The sequence below is a fragment of the Grammomys surdaster genome, unplaced genomic scaffold (assembly GCF_004785775.1).
Source record: "Grammomys surdaster isolate TR1022 unplaced genomic scaffold, NIH_TR_1.0 126182, whole genome shotgun sequence".
Taxonomy (NCBI): Eukaryota; Metazoa; Chordata; class Mammalia; order Rodentia; family Muridae; genus Grammomys; species Grammomys surdaster.
In genome coordinates this window covers 5,310,213-5,334,409 of record NW_021620988.1, presented here as the reverse complement: position 1 = coordinate 5,334,409, position 24,197 = coordinate 5,310,213, and the positions used below count along the sequence as shown (strand labels likewise).

At 37.4% G+C, this 24,197-nt stretch overlaps 1 protein-coding gene and 1 long non-coding RNA gene across 3 annotated transcripts in view; one reads left to right on the top strand and one right to left on the bottom strand.

The window, feature by feature from the left end:
- Galntl6 (polypeptide N-acetylgalactosaminyltransferase like 6) overlaps nucleotides 1-24,197 on the bottom strand; it is a 984,872-nt gene that overhangs the window by 261,215 nt on the left and 699,460 nt on the right. The window lies entirely within an intron of this gene.
- LOC114612753 lies at nucleotides 1,280-3,352 on the top strand. The gene is made up of 2 exons (XR_003710080.1): nucleotides 1,280-2,401; nucleotides 3,168-3,352. It is a non-coding gene; the product is annotated as an uncharacterized LOC114612753 (long non-coding RNA).

Sequence of the window (24,197 nt, the reverse complement as noted above, 5' to 3'; positions counted from 1 at the left end):
TTTTTATCTGATGAGTTCCTTTAATCATTAAGTCAGTGAACCAATTAAAAATGTCATTCTATCAATATCAATATCCATCATAATATTTTAGAAAATATCATTGAAATTTGTCTTAAGTTCTAGAAAGCACAGCTGTATTCGTGGTCATGTTCACTCTTAAGCATAATTAAAAAAGAGATCAAGGTTTTTGTTTTGACTTGGAACTGAGGTAATGTGGTTGTGTTGACTCTTTTGGTTGCCTTTTCTTTAAATGTGGGTATTGATTGTCATCTTGATATTGACTACTAAAAACAATAATGATCAATTTTTGATAGATTTTAAAGAATTTGTCTCTTTCAGATTTCCAGAATTTCTTATATCCTTAAAAAAGCTGGATTAATGACAGAAGTGACTGAGTATCATCTTTAATTTTCCCAGAAATCAATTATGCAATTTAAAGTATCTTGATATTTATAACCAGCCACAGAGCTGAACTCTGTTATTAATGTTTGGCTTACTCATATTGGGGGAAAATTTAGTTTTCAGGAAAAGAAAACATATTTAGAAAATTTTCTTTTTGAGATGTGTTAGTATTTTATTATTTGCCTTGAGTACTGAACTTATTAGAATGTAATTTACCAAAAACTTTAAAACATATTTCTATCAATTTTCCAGTGCTATTTTTTTTCACAAAATATCTTCATGATTACAGGACCTGGTCATAGGCCACTCTGGGAAGAGGGAGGGTTGGAGAATGAATTTCTTATTTTTTCTAGTCCCTCACATAAAATTGTTACACAAGTCTGCTCTTTTTACCCTGTTTTCATTACAGGTTTACTTATAAAAGAAACATGTTGCTTTTCCTTCCTTCCTGGTGAGTTAGAGGGAGAACAGTCATAAGATGAATTCAATTCTCTTTTTAATCCACACATTTGTGAAAGCAGCAGAGAAAGCTAGACTTTAAATGCTTATGTATAGATGCATTTCTATATATAATGTATATACATATGGTGATATATGTGGTATATGAAGTGAATCTTATTTAATTATAGGTTTTGGTAAATAAATACATTTATGTACATCATCTATTTATCTTTTATCTATCTGTCATCTACCTATCAATCAACTATCAAATTTATCTATTATCTATCTAATCTCTCAATCACTTATCTACTTATGTTCTATCTATCATTTATCTGTGTCTATCTTTCATCTACCTAATCTATCACTCATCTATCATCTATTTATCATCCATCTATCATCTGTCTAATCTGTCAGTTATTTATTTATCTATCTTCTATCATTTATATCTATCTGTCATCTATCTATCTATCATCTATCTATCTATCTATCTATCTATCTATCCATCAGTCTATCTATCTTTATACCCACATATTATGTTTCTTTATGTGAAAAGAAGTTAATATGAGCTGCAAAGCTTTATATGCAAAATGCTATGGTTTGAGAATTCCTACATAGAAAACTTAACCCCTGTTCAGATGGTATCAGACATGAGTGTCTTTGTGGAAGTGATTAGGTCTTAAGAGTATATTTACTATGAACAAGATTAGTGCATTTATAAAAGACACTCCTTTCCTCATGTGATGCTTGATCTGGTGTCTTGATAGGATTCTCCATATATAAAACAAAAAGGAGAATTTGTTTTTGTTCTTTAAAGTTCTTCATCTTATAGTGTTTTGTTGTAGAATGAATGGCACAGAAAATTACAAAAAGAGACTTGTGAGTAGAAGAATCACAGTAGATCATTTTATGCTTCCCATCCTATGAAAAGAAAAGACAAGGGCAAGGAAAGAAGAGAAGGGATGTTGGCAGCTGTGGATTGGGTTGTCCTATAGCTCATTTGTTTCCTTTTAGATCCAGTGGGTGAGAGGATACCTTCTTAAACAACTGGGTGATCAAGGGACCATATTAAAATATTTGCTTCCTTTCCCATTCCTTCTTCCAGGTGCTCAAACATAGTTTGTGTGATCCTACCCAATTCACCTCTGCAGCTGGCTGGGCTTGCCTGTGTTTTCAGAGTGTAGAGTTATATTCTATACATAACTGGACTTGAAGAGATTGTTTTAAGAGCAGAAGAAGTATGAGCATTATAAGGCAAGGCTACAGAGAAAAGACTGAGATTCTGTCTGGAATACAGAAGTGAAGTTGAACCTTGGTTTTAGCTTTACAGTGCTTAGCATCATAACTAGTTGGAATAATAACACAAAGCCCATGACAGTGGACTGTGTGGGAAGTACTCTGCTACTGGAAAACTTCCACAAACTCAGGACAGTGCCATGAAGGAAATAATGCCTCTAGAAACCATTAAACCTAAAGAACCTAAGATCACTAGTTTGATTCTCTCTTCTTAAAATAGCCCCGAGAAGTGAAAATTTTGTTTTGGAGTTGTAGAAGACTGCAGGTACGATACTTGTTTTACTCCCTAGTTTTGTGATGCTCTCCCCTCTTGGATAGGTCCATCCTGCAGGGATAGCAAAACCATCCTCAAATGCAGGAGGGAGCTTTGATTGTAACACTAGGATTGGGCAGATGAATTATAGAATTGAACAGTGTTTGTAACATAGACTATAAGATACTGAATTGTTTTAAAAGTTGATAAATGTCTACCTCATGGTCCTCAGGCTATATGCAACTGAGCATAGCTAAGAATGTGACTGTGGTGGCTTGAATAGGTTTGGCCACCATAAACTCATATATTTGAATGTTTGGTCCATGAGGAGAGGCACTATTAGGAGGTGTGGCCATGCTGGAGTAGGTGTCACCTTGTTGGAGGAAGTGTGTCACTGTGGAAGTGCACTTTTTGGTTGCTATGCTCATGCTTTGCTCAGTGTGGAAAGAAACCTTCCTCCTGGCTGCCAGCCGATGGCACAGTCTCCTTCTGGCTGCTTTGGGATAAAGATATAGAACTCTCAGCTCCTTCTCCAGTACCATGCCTGCCTGGACCCTGCCATGCTTCACACCATGAGGATAATGGACTAAACCTCTGTAAGCCAGCCATCATAAAATGTTTTTCTTTATGAGACTTGCCTGGTTCTTGGTGTCTCTTAACAGCAATGTAACCCTATTCAAGTTAGTGGCTCAGTACAAAATGATAAACTTACTTAAAACCTTATGAAATTGTACTGCAATTTACCTCTTTTATTTTACTTTTTTGTTTGATTCTATAGTTCTGGAGTGAAAACTTTGCAGATGCCCACAACATTTTGCAGGGTGAAGAGTTGGAAACAGCGTCTGGAGTTATCACACAAGACACAGATGGGCTGTAGTATAGGTTCCTGGGAAGAAGGAGCCTATATTTTGAAAGCAGACAGATAAAAAAATAAATGAATAAATAAAAAAATTATACTTGTGATGTGCTTTATCTCTGAATAATGTCTATTACCAAAGAAAAGTACCAAGAAGGGCTGGCCTTCATAATTTTTTTGTAAATTTTAATATCAATTCTCAGCAGTAAGTTTGAATAATTCAATGTATTTACGATTAGCTCAGGCTATCTCCTAATTACTGTCCAAGCACCTTGTTGTCCGTACTTAGCTCATTATTTCTTTGTGCAGACAGTGTACATTTTATGAGAGCCTTTTCCAAATGACAACTGCTTTCTGTCATTATGTACTTGCTTTATACACGTCTCTCCTCCACTTAGGCACTTGTGTTTGAACAGTGAATTTGATTTTGTTGAAAACTTTTCACTTAAACGATGCTGTGTACTTTCTAACTTTGAATTAACATACTTGAAAGCTCTCTAGAGAAAGGTATGCATTTTATTTATTTAAATTTTACTTGTAGGATCATTTCGTCGGCTTCTTATGATCCACTTAATTTAACAGCATATTGGCTTTGAGCAGAGATCAGTCAGGGGTCTTATGGGAGGGGGGACAGCAGACATATAGAGATCTGTGTTTTGGAAGCACCTATGGGAAGTGAAGAATAAATGAAATACAATTTTCTTCTAATAGTAAGGAATTAGTGAAACAGGATGCACAACAAGGCTGTGAGAGCGTCACACATACTCCCACTTTCGGGCATGTTTCTGCTGTTATAAAAATATATTTTCTCTTCTTTTGATCTGAAAGTGTTTAAAGTAGGTTTTATGAATTAAATTTGTTCTTTGGCAATTTCATACAAGCCAATAAGTCACACTGAGCACTCATAGTACCAATCTCTTTTTACTGCCTTTGATCTCTGTTTTTTCCTAAAAATCTCTTCTCACATTTCTATTTGCTTTGTTTTGATCTGAAGTTTCACAACAGAAAGATTAATATTTAAAAGACTGGGCTAGGAAGATGGTTCACTGGGTGTGATAGCTAATCCTGACTGTCAACTTGACTACATGTGGAATGAACTAAAATGCATTTCCTTAATCAGATTGATTGGGGTATGACGCCCACCCTAAGTCTGGGCTATACCTTCCAGGGACACCCCACTAAAAGCCCATAAAGACATAGACAAAGGAATCTCTCCTTCTGGACTGCTGTTCTTACTCCTGCTGGCAAATTTCTCTACCCTGTTGCTGAGGCTGAGATTACCTCCAACACTTTTTGGGTTCCATTGTAGATAGAAAACCAGCAGCTCTCCAGGAATCCTTCCCGTTTCCAGCACCGGCTTGGGAATGCAGAGACATCCAGCATCATGGACTGAAAACTCACTGAAGTCTTGGCCTTTCCAATATATGTCAGTCATTGTTGGACTCTCCAGACTCTATCCTGTAGCCCAGTCTCACAGTTGTGTAATAGCCAATGTTAACCATGAGCTATCTCTGTGACTAGGTTTCTTTTTCTATCCTATTCTTTCTATCTATCTATCTATCTATCTATCTATCTATCTATCTATCTATCTATCTATCTTTTTTCATCTTCTATTTGCATTTTCCATGTACAATGAAAAAAGAGAAAGAAAACTGACACTTATAGCATTTCATTTAAGCATTAGGAATTGTGAGAAGCATTTTATATATCATTCAATGCTTGCAAAAATTATGAAATACATAGTTATATTTATTTTCCAGGTGATGAAACACAAATATAACTTGCAAAAGTTAATACAGCTAGTGAATGACAAATCTCAGTTAGTATTCTTTCCACTGTGCCCTAGCTATTTCCAAAAAGCAGTTCGTAATCCATAATTTTAAACAGGAATTATTCTGAAATTAACAAAGAAAGCATGTATAATTTTCAGTGTGACATACTTTAGTTTTAAAAAATAGCAATAACTTCTTCTAAAGTCAGTTGACTATGATTTCATCCCTATGACTATGATTTATTCCTCATACTGGGTTTCTCTTTTTCAGAAGGAAACACAGACCCATGCTTACAGGTCTCATCTAAGAGGAAACACCCTCACTTTTCTGTTTTCAATCTTTATTTAAGAACATGGCAGTCTCTGTTTTTTTCCATACTCCACAGAACCCTGGCTTCTACCCATTTAAGCCTATCCCTGAGAAGTCAAGAAGTCATTCTATAGAGACAGGCATCTGTCTACTAATTTATTTTCTCTTACTGATCAAGCCTGTTTATTCTCAGTACACAAGTTAAGTTTATTAAACTTAATTTTGCTCATAAGAGAAACTTTTAAACCATATCTCTGTGTTAGAAATATTATTTAATTAGCTGATTTATAAGGGATATCTGTATTGTGACTATTTACCAGAATCAGGACATTAGTTTCAAATAGGAGACAATTGAATTAAGTGTTGTGGAGAGGTTGTCATGCAAATCAAAGAAATAATGAAATTATTGACAATAGAACTACTGTGTGTGTGCTTGTGGTGCATCTACAAGAATGTGTTAATTTGTGCCCCTTTGTATACCCCCATGGAATCCATAAAGGTGGTTAGGAATCTTCATTTATTGCTTTATACCTTCTTCCTTTGAGGGAGAGTTTCTCGCTGAACTGGAAGCTCATTTATTCAGCTAGGCTGACTAGTCAACAACCTGTCAAGATCCATTCAGCCCCGTCACTGAAGCAATAGGTGGAGACATGCACAAACCATCCATGGATTCTGGGGTTCTGGGCATTCAAGTCAACTTATCATGCTTGTACAGCTTCCTCTTTCAACTAATGAGCAATATTCTCAACCATGAAACAACTTTTAAAACACACAAAGAACTCTGGGTTTCACATCAAATGAAATGAATCAGTATCACCAATGCTTGGTATGAGGATTCTGTTTTGCAAAGGCTTCCCTTGGATTTCCATAGCAGAGGATGTGCTGCTTTTAGGAAAACTTAGGAAATGAGAGACATTTCTAGTGGCTGGAGTACCAGAAGAAGATGAGCAGTAACTCAATGTTTGAAAGCTGAAGAGCAGGAAGACTGAGGTGAGTCCAAGAGGCGAAAAGGAACTATTTGGTTTGTGTGTCAGAAGGATTATAAGGGAGGATCATAGTTAAGGCATGAGGGTAAGAGATGATCATGTTTGGTCCAGATGAGGAAGATGACAATTTCCTTGCTTAGTCAGTGCTAGTGGAAAGGGGAGGTATTGGTTAAAGTGTTGGTGGCATATTTGACAAGTCAGAGGAGCCAGATTTAATGATGCAGGTATAAACATAACGAGCACTTGCTGCTTTCACAGAGAACTGAGTATGGGTCATCTTTTATTTATTTAATTTTTTCACTTATTTACTTTACATCTCACTCTCCCCTCTGGTTGCCCCCTCCTACAATCCTTTCTCCATGCCCATCCCCTTCTTCTCTAAGTGGATAGGGGTCCCCTGGGTATTTCTCCCATCCTACCATGATACTTCAAGTCTCTTAGAGGCTAAGTGACTTAAGAGGGATGAGAAAACAGGCGGAATATACTACATCCCTAAACACTAGCACAGATCATGTTTTTTAAGTTGTTAAAATTTAATAATAATCAGAACTGAAGCTGCGTGTGTATCACCATTAGGTAGATAGTGTTGAAACTTCCTATTCTGGATCATAGAGGGAGAACTTGTATTCTCTTCTGCTCCCTGTGTCTAATTTGTGCCTATTTTAAAAACTATTTTGTCATTTTAAGCATATCTGAACCAACCCTAGGACTGATGTTTCTTAAAGACTCCCATTTCTTTTTTCCATTAATTTATTTATTCACATTACATCCTGATCACAGTGCCCACCTCTCCTGCTAGTCCCCCATCACATGCACCCTCTCCTCCCCTTCTTCTCTGAGAAGGGGGAGGTCTTTCTTGGTTACTAATCTACTCTTGCACCTGGAATCACTGTAAGACTAGGTACATCCTCTCCCACTGAGGCGGGACAAGGCATCCTACCTAGGGTAACAGGATCCACATGCAGGCAACAGAGTCAGGGTAAGTCTCTGCTCCAGTTGCTGGGGAATGAACCTGAAGACTAAGCTTCACATTTACTGCATATGTATGGGACTGGGTAGTTCCCGCTCTTATACTCTCTTTGGTTGGTGGTTCGAAGATCCCTATTTCTAAGCTTACTCTTTTAAAGCACAGCTTTAGCTGTTCTGGTTTTATTGTATGCAAAGTGGCTGGCCAGCACCCTCAATATGGGGCTTGTTATTCTAGCCCATCCAAAGATCCATTCAGTTACAGACTCTTAATAAATATAGCTCTAAAAGCTATATTATGGAAGACAATAAAGGTTTCCTTAATGGCTTCAATTATTAAATTTTGGGAAATGTTTTATGAAACTCCATTTTCTATTAAATAATTTATGCAGAACACAACAATTTCCTACTATAACTGTCATATTCTTGTTTCTTTTATATATCTCTTATGATTGAAAGGGGTTTCTTAATCTTCAAGAGTGGTTGGTTACCTGGGGGTAAAAGACTTTCTTATCTGTAGGGATTGTTACAAATTCCAAGCAATTGTCAATAAACAAATGTTACATTTATTTCTAAAGCAAAATCAAAACAGCCAAACTCCCCAGATGTTTGAGCATAAAATAGATAAGTCAATAATGGATTTTGAGGAAGTATTTACATTATACCACATTTATATTCATGCTTTTACTGACTGGTATAATTTTAGCTTCTTTCTAAAAGTTAACAGGTTATTTTCTTATTAAATATTGCTGCACAAACACATCTGGACTTCATTTATTTGTTATGTGTTTAATTACAACTTTCACTTTTGAGAATTTCATATGTGATTCATTCATTTTATTTCCACTCCTCTCATTTCCCACTTTGATTGCCTCTGTGTTTCCCCACCTCGGATCTCTCTCTCTCTCTCTCTCTCTATCTCTCTGATTTACATCTTTCCCCTTGTGTTAAATATAGATTTTTCCTCACATACAATATCCTGATTATGGTTTCCCCTCCCTCTTCCTTCCTGTTCCTCATATCTCTCCTCTCATCCAAATCAACTCCTTTCCTCGCTCTCATTAGAAAACTAACAGGCTTCTAAGGGATAATAAATAATAAACTAAAAATAAAGTAAAATAAAACAATAAAATAAAAGCTAACACATTGGTATTGGAGAAGACAATTGAAAGTGGTTATCTATTGGAGATAGCTTCGACGATAGGGTTGGGGTCATGTGTCCAATTCTGCTTTCAGCCCTTGAATCCAATCTGGTACATACTCCCGCAGTTCGTGTCTCTCTCTGTGAGTTCTTGTGTGTGTCTATCATGTTGATTTAGAGGGCTTCGTTTTCTTGGTATCTGTCATCTCCTCTAAGTGTACAGTCTTCCTGCCTCCCCTTCATCAGTGTTCCTGGAACACTGAGGGGTGGGATTTGATGGAGACATTTATTTTACATCTAATAATTTCAAGTTCTCTCATTCTCTGCACAATGTCTGGCTGTGGGTCTCTATTTGTTCCTGCTTCTTTGATGATTGCTAAGCAAGGCACTGACTTATGAATATAGTAGAATGTGGTAAGAGTAATTTTTATTGCTCCATGATTTTAAAAATTTAATTTCTGTTTTACAACAGTACTTATTTGTTTTTACCCTATTTTCCTAGGCTATCTAGTTTCAGGTTCTTGGTCACTAAAGCAGTGTCAAGAATGGGCTACATTTCGTGGAATAAGTCTATAAGCAAGTCAGATACTGGTTGATTATTTCCACAAGCTTTGTGTCACTATTGCACTAGCATTTCTTGTAGGCAGGGCAGCTTTGTTTATCAAAAGTTTTGTTGCTTAGTTATCTCCTTTAAGTTTCTCCTTTGGATTACTGTGCAGGATCCCTTTCTGGACCAAGGATGGTAGCATGTAGAGATGAAGGCTCTATGTAGGCAGCAGCTTGACTTCTCTCTAGTCTAACGAGTTGTGTAGGCATTGTCTTCAGCAATTACACCATTTGTGGACAACCAATTATAGTCTTAACATCAACCTGGCTTGTTTGAAGGTTCCCATGGAGACACTTTGGATAACAATTCAATTTGATGTAATGCAATCCTGGTTCTGGACGTTTCCTTTGGTGGTAAGAGAAGGTCAATTGGGACTCTGACTCCTCCATTATTTGGCTATTTTATTTAGAGTGCCTTGGTGTATGTACATATTTTAGTGAGCTTCTGCAGTATTAGGTTTCCACGTCACACCTCAAATGTTCCTTAATTTTAGCTGTCTGTCCTTGTATTTCCTCTCTTTCTCTTGTACTACCACCCTCTACACTTGATCCTCCCATTCCAGTCATTCTCCTCAGTCTATCCATAACTATCTATTCTATTTCCCCTTGATAACAGGATCTATCTGCCTGTTCATAGTCCCTTACTCTATACATATAGAACTCTGTGGTTCTATGGATTGTAGCTTGCAGATTGTATCATTGATACAACAGTTAACATCCATGTATGAATGAACACATACCATAATTTGTATTCTTGGATCTGTCTTATTTATCCCCTTTAGGATGATTTTTCCTAGCTCCTTCCGTTTAGCTGTAAATTTCATGATTTTGTTTTTTTACATGGCTTAGTAATACAGCATTGTATAAATGTACTACAGTTTCTTTTTCCAATCTTTAGTTGAGGGATGTCTAGGTTGTTTCTAATTTTTGATTATTAAGAATACAGCAGCAATGGACATGGTTGCACAAATGTATGGTGGTAGAATGAGATCAATTTCCATCTTTCTGAGAAGTTGCTACTCTGATTTCCGTAGTGGCTGTACAAGTTAATACTCTCACCAGCAATAAATGAATATCCCCCTTACTCCGTGTCCTAGTCAGCAGGAGCTGTTACTTGTTTATTGATTTCGGACATTCTGACTGGTGTAAGATAAAATCTCAAACTAGTTTTGATTTCTATTTCCATGGTGACTCAGGATTCTGAACATTTCTTCAAGTGTTTTGCAGACATTTGAGTTTCCTCTTTTGAGAATTTTGTTTAGATCTTTAGCTCATTTTTAATCGAGTTATTTGTTTTCTTGATATTTATGCTTTTGAACCTTTGGATATTAGCCCTCCATTAGATGTATAGGTGGTATTTTTTTTCCACTGTTCTATAGACTGCTGCTTTTTTTGAGAATGATGGTGTCCTTTGCCTTATACAAGCTTTTCAGTTTCATGAGGTCTCACTTATTAACTGCTGATCTTAGTGCCTGTGCTAATGTTATTTTGTTCAGAAAGCCTTTTCCTGTGAAAAATGAGTTCATGGCTATTTTTCATCTTCTATTTTGTCAAGTACAATGTATGTGGTATTTATTTATTTATTTATTTATTTATTTATTTATTTAATTTATTTCCCAAATGTTGCCCCCTCCCAGTCCCACTTCCCCAGAGTTCCTCCAATCACTCCCATTTCCCATCCCCCTTGCCTCTGAGAGGGCAGCCCCCTTATTATCTCCTCCCCAACCCTGGTGTATCAAGTCTCTGCAGGATTAGGCATTCTCTCCCACTGAGACCAGACAAGACTGCTCTCTGCTACATATGCTGGGGTCTCAGACCAGCCCATGTATGCTCTTAGATTAGTGACTCAGCCTCTGGGAGCTCCAAGTTAGTTGATACTGTTGGTCTTCCTGTGGGGTTGTCATCACCTTGAGGGTCTTCAATCCTTCCCCTAACTCTTTCATCTGGGCCCTTTACCATACAATGTTTGTCTGTGGGTATCTTCATCTGTCTTAGCTGCTGTGTAGAGTCTCTCAGAGGGATGCTGTGTTAGATTCCTGACTGCAGATATAACATAGCATTATTAATAATATGAGGGATCAGTGCCTACCCACGGGATGACTCTCAAAATGGAATGGTCGGTGGTCTGCCATTCCTTCAGTCTCTGTTACATTTTTGCCCTTGCACTTATTTTAGATAGGACCAATTTTGGGTCAAAGTTTTGTAAGTAGTATGGTGTCTCCATTTCTCCACTGGGGGTCCTTTCTGGATAATGGAGGTGGTCTCTTCAGGTTTCATATTCCCACTGTTGGGCATTTCAGCTAAGGTCACATGCATTGACTCCTGGGAGCCTCCCACCCTGTTCCCAGTCATATATTGACATTGCTTTTAAAAAATCAATTTGATATTGAGTTTGTTCTGGCTGATAGTTATGTATCTACTTGGATTCTTCTATATGCAGCCTTCAAGTTTGACCAACACCAAATGTTAATGATGCTGTCTTATTTTCAGTGTATATTTCTGGCTTCTTTATCAAAGTCAGGTGTCCGTACGTGTATAGATTATATCTGGGTCTTGAACTCTTTGAACAATAAGCCTGTTTTTCTGCCAGTACCATGCTGTTTTAATTACTAAAGCTGTGTAGTAAAAGTTGAAATGGGGGATGGTGATAGCTCCAACACTTCTTTAATTATTCCAGATTTCTTCAGCTTCCTGTTTCTTTTTTCTTTCTCCACATAAAGCTGGAAATTGGAAATTGTCCTTTTAAGATCTACAAGGAACTGTGTTTGGATTCTGTTGAATCTGTAGATTGCTTTTTATAGGATGTCCATTTTAAAACATTATCTTGTTTTTTACATTTCAGCCATTGCCCCCATCCCATAGTTCCTCATACCATTCCTTCTCCTTCTTGCCTCTTAGAGGGTGTTCGCCATCTCCAACCCCACCTTCCAGACATCCCCTTTCCCTGGAGCCTCAAGTCTCTTGAGGGTTAGGTACATTTTAACCCTCTGAGGCCAAACCAGGCAGTCCTCTGCTATATATGTTGGAGAGACAGTGGGGGTACTCAGACCAGCCCATGCATGCTGCCTGGTTGGTGGCTCAGTCTCTGGGAGCTCCCAGGGGTGCAGGTTGGTTGAGATTGCTGGTCTTCCTTTGGGGTTGCCCTCCCTTTCAGCTCCTTCAGTCCAGGAGATCCAGTTTTACTATATCAGTTTTACCAATCCATAAGTATAGAAGATCTGACCATCTTCTGATATCTTCTTTGATTTCTTCAATGTCCTGAAACTTTCATAATACAAGTTTTCCACTTGTTTGGTTAGCGTTACCCCAAGAAAATTTAAATTATTGGAGGTTATTGTGAAAGGCACTATTTTCCTGATTTCTTTCTGACACCAAATGTCATTTTTGTATAAGAAGGCTACTGATTTCTCTGAGTTAATTTTGTATCCATTGACATTGTTGAAAATATTTATCAGCTGGTAGAATTTTTAGAGACACTCCTGTGTACTAGTTTATCATCTGTAAATAATGATACTTTGACTTTTCAATTTGTATCCACTTTATTTGTCTTATTGTTCTATTTTAGACTTCAAATATTATATTGAAAAGATACAGAGGAGTGGACAGCCTTGTCCTGTTCATGATTTTAGTGTGAGTTTCTTTACATTTAGTTTGATGTTCACTATAGGCATGCTGTAAATTACCTTTATCATTTTTAGGTATGTCTCTCTAAGACTTATAATGAGGAAGTGTTGGATTCTGTTAAAGGTTGCTTTGGCATCTAATGAGATAAGCATGTGGCTTAGGCTTTTACTTCTATTGTTTTTTATTTTTATTGTTTTCATCTCTGGGATTGACTTTACTCTTCATTTTGTTGGATTTTTATTTGATTTGGGTAACAGGGTAACTGTGGTTTCACGAAGCAAATGTTCTCGCTCTGTTCATATTTTGTGAAATAATTTGAAACGTATTGGCATTAACTCCCTTTTGAAAATCTTGTAAAAGTCTGTGCTCTGGGATTGTTTTTTTGACTGGGGGACTTTTAATTCTGGCTTATTTTTCATTAGGGGATATAGGTCTATTTTACTTGTTTATCTGCTCTTGATTTAACTTTGGTCAATGGTAGGTATATAGAAAATTTTACACATTTCCTTAGATTTTTAGTTTGATAAAGAATAGGTTTTTAAAGCATGTCATTATGATTCTCTGGATTTCCTCAGTGTTTCCCATGCTTCCTTTTTCATTTCTATTTTTTAAATTTGTATATTCTCTCTCTGTCTTTTAATTAAATTGGATAAGGGTTTGTCAATCTTACTGAATTTCTTTTTTTTTTCTTTTTTTTTTTTTTTGGTTTTTCAAGACAGGGTTTCTCTGTTTAGCCCTGGCTGTCCTGGAACTCACTCTGTAGACCAGGCTGGCCTCGAACTCAGAAATCCGCCTGCCTCTGCCTCCCAAGTGCTGGGATTAAAGGCGTGCGCCACCACCGCCCGGCTCTTACTGAATTTCTTAAAGAATCAATTCTATGGTTGATTTTTTTGTGTTTTTGTTTGTTTATGTTATTTATTTTAAACCTGAGTTTGATTATTTCTTGGTGTTTACTCATTTTGGGGGAGTGATTTCTTCTTTTTTTTCTTCCTAGGGCTGTCAGACCAGCCTTCATTGTATTCCATGCATTGGGTAAGTTGTGTATTCCTTTTCATTTAATTCTAGAAAGTACTTATGTTCTAAAAAATGACCCATCTTTTATTCAGTAGAGGGTTTCTCAGTTTCCATGACTTTATAACATTTTTGTTGTTATTGATATAGCCAGTTTTAATCTGTAGGGTTCAGGTAGGATGCAGGGTGTTATATTTGATTATTTGTGTCTCCTGAGAATTGTTCTGTGTCTTGAGTATGTCTGCAATTTTGCAGAAAGTTTTATGATATGCTGAGAAGAAGGTATTATTTGTGTGTATGTGTGTGGTGTGTTTCAGGGAAATCTGTAAATATTTTAGGTTCATTTTGTTTATAACAACAGTTAGTTCCAGCATATTTGTGGGGTGTTTTTGGCTGGCTGATGTATTTACAGGTGAGAGAGGGGTATTATAGTCACTATCAGTGTGTGAGTGGTGGTTTAACTTGTGGAAGATTTTTTTTTTAAATAAACTTGACTGCCATAGTGTTTGTGGGCATAGATGTTAAGAATTGTAATGTTCTCATGTTGCATTTTTCCTTTGATGACTTTGTAGTGTCCTTCCATATCTCTTATGATTAGTTCCTGGTTTGAAGTCTATTTTCGTCAATTATTAAAATGGCTACACTGGCTTCCTTCTTAGGCTTGTTTGCTTTGTATATATTTTCCCCACCCTTTATATTACCCTGAGATGATTTCTAACCTTGTAGGTTTGTTTCTTTGTTAGAGTAAAAGGATTTTTTTCCCCTTTCTGTCTGTTAATCTGAGTCTTTATGTTTGAGACCATTGATGTTGAGAGATATCAGAGATCAAGGTGTTGATTCCTTTGTATGTGTGTTTTCTCTGTTTTGATGTTGCTCTGGAATTTTTTATTCCTTGTGGGTTTTTTGGTTGAATACCCTCTTTAACTGTTTTCCTTCTAGCACCTTCTGTAGAAGCCACAACAGAATGTCTTCTACATGGTTGAGGATGAGAGCTGGGGACTGGATATGGAGGCCATGAGAGAGAGAGGGAGAGAGTAAAGATCTCAAGCTTGCCTACCTTTGCATTTCTAGGAGACTTGGATAGAGCTTCCCAGAGAATGCCTGTTCAGAGTTGGAGTATAGGATAACTGGATGAGTCTGGAAGATTGCAGGAAAAGGTCTAAGTGTGCTAATGGAGTAGGAGGTAGAAAAGGTAAGATCTCTGCAAGTGTCCTGCTTCAGAGCTGGGAATAAGACTGATGGTTAGGATGACCAAAATATGAGTCTACTTCCCTGTCCTAGCCCAAATAATTTTCATGTCAGAAGTCTACTTCCTTGTTCTAGCCTAATAATTAGATTCCCGCCTGAAAGTACTTTGTTCTAGCCTAAGATTTAGATTCCTACCTGAAATTATTTCTTTGTTCTAGCCTAATGTCAGCTTTGCAGCATTTAGTACAATGTCCATCTTAACCAAGAGCTAAGTACAACATAACAAGTCTAAGAATTTTGATCAGAATCTCCAAGAAGTATTTATGACCCAGATGATGGTTGATAATTAAAAAGATGAAAATAGCTCTCTCCTGTCTTCTCTAGTTTTCTAGTTGCTTACCTTGAATGTTATAAAAAGTACTTATTGTCAAATTAATAAAAGCAGAAATATTCCAAACTTGGACAAAAGAACAGAACCACATGTGCTTTCCTACTTGTTAATAATTTACCACAAATCTGCACTTATTAGTTATTCCTTAGATAGTTTGCCATATGCATGTTTTATTGGGGTCTTTCTCCTTTGGTTGACTACAGCTGTCATTTTAATTTTTAATCAAATTGTAAAATTATATAAGTAATTCTTAAGCTAGGTTAACACAAAGGAAAGATATCCTGGAAGCTATATTTAAATGTCTGCTATTCCTAGGAACACACTTGCCATTCACTGAATTCCAATATCAAAATGACTTTATGGAAGATAGTTAAGACAAGATGGACAGCCAGTTTCTCTAAGTAAACCTAGACCTTATTTATGGCTGTAAAAGTTCACATTTTCTGTTTTTAAAGAAGCTAGCAATTGAATATTTATGATCCTGAGAGTGTCCGACACTTTATTGTTTTCCTCAAGGGTTTTTACCCAATCCAAAGGAGATGGAAACAGAAATTGCTCCCAATCTGCCCAGTGCTAAACTCCTGTCTCCAAAATGCACTGCCAAAACCCTCACAGCATTAGCATGCATAAATTGAAGGGATCATGAAAAGAAATTTTCAGAAGTTTTGAGGAATTATTAATGGAGCTAACATTTCAGTCACACACTGTATGTAAGGCTTACTCAGGCTCATACGTGTTGTTAAAGTGCTTGTAGACAGAAATTTTAGGTGTAAAATTTTATAACACGAATATTGTTATTAAATAAAAGAATACAAATGCTATAAAAGAAGCCTCTGTTTTGGTAGATTCTATCCGATTTGTTAGGAAAACAAAGTACTTTATACATTGAAATAGAATCGACAGTACAGGCTGTAAGCAGAAGGATTATTCTTTTATTTAATGGTTTTATGGTCTTCATATTGGTTAATGCCATTCTCAGAAACTTCCCTAAAAGATCAAGTTTGTCTTTTTACCTGTATCACAGAGCTCTGAAAACCAGAAGTTAATGTGACCATGTGAGGCTCTTGTAAGGAATTTATACTAGTCTTTCATTCCAGGTATGAAACTGAATATGAAATAAAACACCTCATACAACTTTGAAATGAGAAGGAGACTTAGGAATAAGCAAAGTCTTGATGAGGTAATGTTCATGGATGTTAAATGGGACCCATTCGAGACTATCCTTGTTTTCCTATACAGCCGTAGAGGGGAGGAGGAGGATGGATGGATAGGGGCTAGGAACAGGATGTAAAGTGAATAAAAATAAATAAGTTATTGAAAAAAGAAACAAGTATGGATATTTAATTCATCATTTTGATATAAAAATTTAATTAAGGGAAATTGGAAGTATTTTTAGTTCTTAAGTTTGTTACATAAAAAAGTTTTCCTCAATATACTGCTTCATTAAAATTATTGTAAATCATATTTTTGCCTTTATGAATTTCTAGAATAATTTTTAAAAAATATCTTCCTTTGGGATAAAAAGGGCATCATGAAAGGTCTCGAGTACAGCTGCCTAATGGCTATCATACTTGAAATGTACATATGTACCTCCTGGGTTCTAGGTATACGCAGATTCTAATTTATTTTGTCTTGGATGGTGGCTTGATGTTCTGCACAGGTGATGCTAATGCTGAAGAACTACATTAAATCAGGAAGAGAACCTAGAAGGCAGCATCCTGGAGGTTCCATCTATCTTTACAGGTGAAGGAGCAGATGGTCCTGTGCCAGAGGCGGGTACCATGGTGGATTTGGCACCAAGTACCGGAGAGACTCAAGCATGATGAATTCTCCTAAGTTCTCTCTGGAATAGAATTGATTTGTTAATGGGGAATCACCCCAGAGGCATATGTTTTAAATATAGTGCCCAAATTATTTTCAACATTTAATCAAGTTCCAAACAGATTTTGGAGAGATCACTACCAGGTAATCTCTGGTGAAACTTGAACAAGAAGAATGTTTTATTTAACATTCAACTCCAACAGATGATGCGGAGCATCTGGAGGCTCAGAGGGGACAGATGATGTGTTAATGGCCTGCACCTCTAACTGGCTTCCAGACAAGAGGATGGGGAAAATTCTTTTGCCTAAAACAGATCCATCTTCCTTTTATTCTTTACTCAGCAGTGAAATCAGGTATCCCATATTATAAAAAAGTTGTTTAGGTAAGATATAGAAAATAAATTTAAAACAAGAGAGATAAAAAAGGGACTCACTCTGGCTTGGCATTTTAAAATATGAAACCGTGATAGATAAAGGATGTACAGATGAGGAGGACATGGAACAGCTGTTTTAAGGACATAGAATACAATGCATGACAAGAAACATTTATTCCTTCTTTGGGACATCTTCTTGCATTTCAGACAGCAAAGCTGAGAACGTTGTCTTTTTGATTATTCCAGCTATCCTCTCTTCCTTATTCTTCACATCTTTGGATACCACAGAAATAGATTTTGCTCTAAGCATAAGTGGACAGGTAAAGGAATGCAGAGATATTGAAATGTGTTAAATTTTCCAGAGACCTGTCATGGGTGCCATAGTGGCTCAGTTTATGATTTCGGAAATTAGAACATCTGTGACAGTTGAGGTTACCATGAGTGATCACGTGATGAGGGTAAGAGTAATTCTAAGCAAATGAATGACTATGACTAAATGGCTTGCTGTCATATTTTAAGAAACAGGTTAAAATTATGAGTATATCACTCTTGTAGATACTTTGTATTCACATCTGCTTTTGCACATTCCTTTCTTCTATTTATGTTAAATATGCATGGCATTTCCCTTACATATCTAAAATTTTAAGATAGATTTTAGTGAAATGACTAATATATGCCAGGCAATATTTTAAATGTGACAGAATCTTATCCTCTAGCCAGGGAGAGAGACAATATGTGCATATGTAGCAATCACATCAATGAAGAAGGTCATGAGTTTGAGAATTTCCTCCTTAAAGGAAAATGAATTATCTCTCATCTGGAGTCAGAAAGAAATTGCAGAGGGGATTTGGTATGTGAGTGGCAAACTGGGAAAACGAGCACAGTAAAGATGCAAAGAGTTTGAAGGATAAGATCATCTCAGGTAAAGAAGGCAGTGTGAGCTAAATCATAGGAGAGATAAATGAGATGGAAAAGAATTCAGGGTGACTGAAGTTTAGAATATAGCAAGAAGGTGCCAGACTGTTCAATGACAAGGAGGACCAGAAAAGAAGAGTTTATTCTTACAGTCAGACCTTGTCTCCATATGTCCCCCTTCCTAAAATGCCTAAAATTCCCATTTTACCTTTCAATACCCACACAACTATTTAAATCCTGTTTTTCATGGCTCTCTACTCCCCCAGACACACTCAGTAATAGTTTGTTTTACTTAGCAGAATATCATGGAATGAGTTGTATTGGCAGTTAGCATTTTATAAATATCTAGTCTGATTTTTGAAAATCTGACAGTTCGAGTGAGTAGAAATTAGTTTACAGTTGCTTATATTTTCCAATATGTAATATTGAGGCCACAGAGGCAGTTTGTAAGTGTTAATTGACTAAGTAAATGGGTACGCGCGCACACACACACACACACACACACACACATGCTTGTGCACATACACATGCAGGAAAACATGCATGGGGAGTGTTGAGCCCCATGCATGTTTTGGAGAGGTGCCTAGTGTCTAAGCACAAAGACTGAAGTTCACTGGTGCCTGTGTAAAAAGCTGGGTATGATGGCACACACCTCTGTTGCTAGAGATGGGGAAGGAGAAACGTGTCTCCTCCAGTGCTGGCTCCTGTGAGCTCCAGGTTCAATGACAGACACTGTCTCAAAACATGTACTGGAGAGTGGTAGAGGAAGATGCCACTTGCCTGACTTTATTTCTGCTGGATGTGCATGTCTGAGACCATGTGTATGTTTAAAAACATGTGCTCCTTTTCAGGTAACTGAGTGGCCTCTGCATAATGCCTTCAACTTGAATGGCAAAAGAGAACCAATTCTTGCTTCCATCCATTTTTTTTTAATGAAACAGCTTTCTCAGTTAACTGCCATTATTCTTGAAAAATAACCTATTCTGTTAACTTGTGGCCAATCACCTATGACTTTATTCTGTTCAATTTATGCTTCGCTGGCTCAGCAGTTAACTGGATTGTAAGCAGAGCGAAACTGGCCATTCTTTCTTTCCATGTCATGTTGTAATGACTTCGGTAGAAAGTTGTTTTGTCCTGTGTACTTATGATTAACCAAGAAATAATAAGATCTGTATCTTTTCTAGTAAAGCTATGTGATTACTTTTTCATGGATCCACACAAAATTAAACACAAATCTCTTTTCGAGTGTCACAATGGTAATGATTTCAGTTAAAAGAGTTGAAAATATTGCACAGACTATCGCAAAAATATTGTAGTATAAAGTAAAAGCAAGCATGTTGGGTGTAAATATTTACAAAGACATAATGGTGTCTTAAATGACACGATTAACCATCTTCTCTAGCACATAGTGCCCATACATGAAAATGAATAAAAGTCTGTGGCAGACTGTAGATCTGAGGCTCTCCTCACTGTTGTATTGTCAGCGGACATCCATACACTGTCATCATAACTGTGGAATTCAAACTGGCCCTTTGACAGCAGACGTTACCACTTGTTTTTTAGACTCTGAGAATGTTCACCATTGATTACTACTTTGGCTTTATCTTGACTTTCTCAGCTTGCCCATTACACACTTCTTACAAAAGTCCAAAGCGAGGAGAAGGAACATGGGGACACAGGCAAGTTCATGTTTCTGTTTTGCCCTTTAGCAGAGTTTTCTTCAAACCTTGTTTTCTTTGTCTATAGCATAGGTTAGAGATAGTTGTCCTCCAGACTTAAATTGGGATCCAGCTCAAGGGGAGGCCAGGACCCCTGACATCATTACTGATGCTGTGGTGTGCTTGCAGAGAGGAGTCTAGCATGGCTGCCCCCTGAGAGGCCCAACAAGATTACAGATTTCATAGAAGGCTCTAAATCTTAGATGGTTTACAGGCTCAACAAGATGAACCCATGAACCCATGGGGGATCCATTAGTCAGTTTTGTCCTTAGTGTGACCAAATACTTGAAAAAGACAATGTAAAGGAACACATTATCAAATCACACTTTTAGAGTGTTCAATCTCTAGTCTGCAGTCCTCTGGTGATTCTGGACCTGTAGTGAGGCAGAATAATATGACCTTGGATCCTTTAGAGAGGCTATTCATCTTACAGTAAAAAGGAAACATAGAGATAGGAAGGGGCCAAGAACCAAGCATAATACTAATAGGCATAAGAAGGATTACCTGCTTCCTGCAGCTAAGTCACGCCTCTCAGTTTCCACCAACTCTAGCATTAGCTCCACTACTGGGGACCCAGTGTTCAGTGAAGGAGGAGCCAAGGGAAGCTATTTCATATTCAAAGAAAAATAAAAAAAGAAAAGAAAAACAGCCCCCAAACCAAACAACAACAACAACAAAAGAGTGAAGGGTTTAATGAACATCTAAGATGTAACATACAAAACCGAGATACCAACATTTTCAAGGTTTTCAAAACTTGGAAAGTTAAGTTAGCTTTCAGTGAACGAAGTTACAAAGTATAGTAATGGCTTGGGTTAATGTTTCTAGGTGTCAAGAAAGGGCTGTAAAGCTAACCGTTGAGCTGATCATGGGGGTTCCCAATAGAGCAGTGAGAGAGAAGACTGAAAGAGCTGAAAGGGTTTGCGGCCCTATGGGGAGAGCAACAATACCAACCAACCAGAGCTCCCAGGGTCTAAACCACCAGCCTGGGAGCACATAGGGAAGGACCCATGGCCTCCACATAGGGGAGGATGACATTGTCAGGCATAGGTGTGTGAGGAAGTCCTTGGTCCAGTGAAGGCTGGATGCCCCAGTGTGGGGGAAATCATGGGTGGGGAGGTGGAAGTGGGAGGGTGGGAGGGGTCATATCCTCATAGAAGCAGGAGGAGGGGGGATGGAATAAAGGGCTCCTGGGGGGGATGGGGAAGAGATTACATCTGAAATGTAAATAAAATATCCAATAAAAAATTAAAAAATAAAAACAAAACAAACAAACAAGCAAACAAATCAAAAAACCAAGAAAGGGCCTTAAAGCTATGTGGTTCATAGGTGGCCATAGCTGTTTTCTACTAGGTTTTCCTACGTATTTAGGCCTAATTTGGATTGCCATATTTAAAAATATATCACACTGTGTGGGATATACTTAAAAAATGAATGTGAAGAAATGGAGTGAAGAATCAGATTTTGAGATTATCGGCTTTTCTTCCGGAAGATCTAGGTTCAATTCTTCATACCCACAGGGTGGCTTGCAACTATGTAACTCCGATCCCAGGAGATCTAGTGCCCTCTACTGGTCTTTGTGAGAAATTCAGGCACTCAGTGCAAAGATGTACACACAGTCAAAATACCTGTGCACATAAAAGAAAAATAAATAAACTCTCAAAATTTCTTGAAAAAAGATGAATATATTCTGATATTTGGGACATATGTTTACGTGTATTGAAACATAAGTGAATGTTCTGTATATGTGTCTGTGCACGTGTATCTGTGCATGAGTGTGTGTGTTGTGTATATGTGTAAGTTGTATACACGTTTGACCGCAGGGTGGATTTACAGACACAAGGGAAGGATTCTGGGTGTCTTTCTCTATCACACACCACCATATTTCTGTGATAGAGGGTCTTTTACTGACCCTGGAGACCGCAAGCAGACAGCAAGCAGACAGCAAGGAGACAGCAAGCAGACAGCAAACTCCAGCAACTCTCCTGCCTCTGCCTCCCAGTGCTCTGGGTTTACAGGTATACACAAAATCACACTAGACTTCTTGAGTGGATGCTGGAGATCAAATTTAGCTCCTCAGTAACACCTATGGCATATTTACTAGCTAAGTCATTTCATCATTCCCACATGCTTTGTATTTTTTTCTAAAAACTGTGGCCCGAATTTACTTGCAAAACTATCTGCTTCAGGCATAGTGTGTATTTTGAACTTACTCTTAATAGCACTGTTTATTTAATGTCATCTTGATTTTATAGATGAGTTTCGTTTGTTTACTGTATATGTTATCATTTTCTAATGAAAATTTGTCACAAATCATCAATTTAAAATGTCAATGAAATGTTACTCCATCTTAAGGTCTATTATTGCTAGCTTTTTAAGTTTTGATTAATTAATTAATTAATTAATTAATTTTTTGTTTGTGAGACAGAGCTTCCTTTTGTAGCCATGGCTGTCCTGAAACTCACTTAGTAGACCAGGCTGGCTTCGAACTAATGGATCCATCTAACCCCTGCTTCCTGAGTTCTGAGATTTTTACTTAAGTATACGTATCTGTTTATGCCAAGTGTGGATGGGGCTTGCAGAGGCCAAAAGGCAATGATTCCTTTAGAGCTGTGGGGGTGGGAAGCTGTGCGTTCTTTGGCATATATGCTGAGAACTCAACTTCGGTGCTCTGGAAAAGCAACAAGCACTTTTACTCAGTGAGCAATCTCTCTGTACTAGGGTTACTTTCTTGCAGATTCGACTTTAGTTTGTTTTTTTAAAATTGGATACTTTCTGTATTTACATTTCAAATGTTATCCCCTTTCCCAGTTTCCTCGTCAACCAAAACCACCAATCCTATTCCCCCTCTCCTGCTTCTATGAGCCCCCCCATGCCTCCCTGTCCTCGAATTCCCCTACACTGGGGCATCGAGCCTTCACAGGACCAAGGGCCTCTCCTCCCACTGATGCCAAACAAGGCCATCCTCTGTTGCATATGAAGCTGGAACTATGGGTCCCTCCATGTGCACTCTTTGGTTGGTGCTTTAGTCCTTGGGAGCTCTGGGGGTCTGGTTGGTTGATATTGTTCTTCCTATGGTGTTGGAAACCCCTTCAGTTCCTTCAGTCCTTTCTCTAACTCCTCCATTGGGGAACCCATTGGGGGCCCTGTGCTCAGTCCAATGGTTGGATGCGAGCATCCCCTCTGTATTTGTCAGGCTCTGGCAAAGGCTCTCAGGAGACAGCTATACCAGGCTCCTGCCAGCATGCATTCTTGGCATCCACAATAATGTCTGGGTTTGGTGACTGTATAAGGGATGGACCCCCAGGTGGGACAGTTTTTGGATGGCTTTTGCTCTACACATTTTCTACATATTTCCTCCTGTGAGTATTTTCTTCCCCCTTCTAAGAGGGACTGAAACACCCACAGTTTGGTCTTCCTTCTTCTTGAGCTTCATGTGCTCTATGAATTGTATCTTGGTTATTCTGAGCATTTGGGCTAATATCCACATTAGTTATTTTTAAATAATTTTCTGTTGATTTGGAGTTTTGTTATTAAAATAGAAGATTGTCCATTGTTCCACAACACATATCTCTCCATTTAAAACCAATATCTACATAAGTTACACTCTACCAGTAACAGATTTTATATTTCTGCCTACTGAATTCTGTCATATTACTCTTCTTCCTTTTTACTTTGTCTCCTGATTCTCACAAATTCTTTATCTTGCTTCTCTTGAAAGTTTTAATTTTATAAAATGAATCATCATGCTGATTTCCCTACAATGACTTAACAGAGAATGGTATTGCTGAATGGACTGAGTCACTGGAGTCCAGTTAGTCTGAGGTAAATTTGGCACAGTCTATAATGTTTTGATGTTTCTGAATTGTTTATCATCATATACACGATTGATCTAAGAGGAAAGGACTGAGATTGTTTTCCAGTATATGTATTCTTAGATCCTTTCCCTAGACTTTATATATATATATATATATATATATATATATATATATATATATATATTTGAAATAACTTACTACTTTAAATTTTCTTATTCTTTGCTATGATAATAGGAGTTGTAATTGTATGATTTTAAAATCAATCACACAGTTCAATTTTGACACTAGTAATTGTACTAAGGTATACAATAATAAA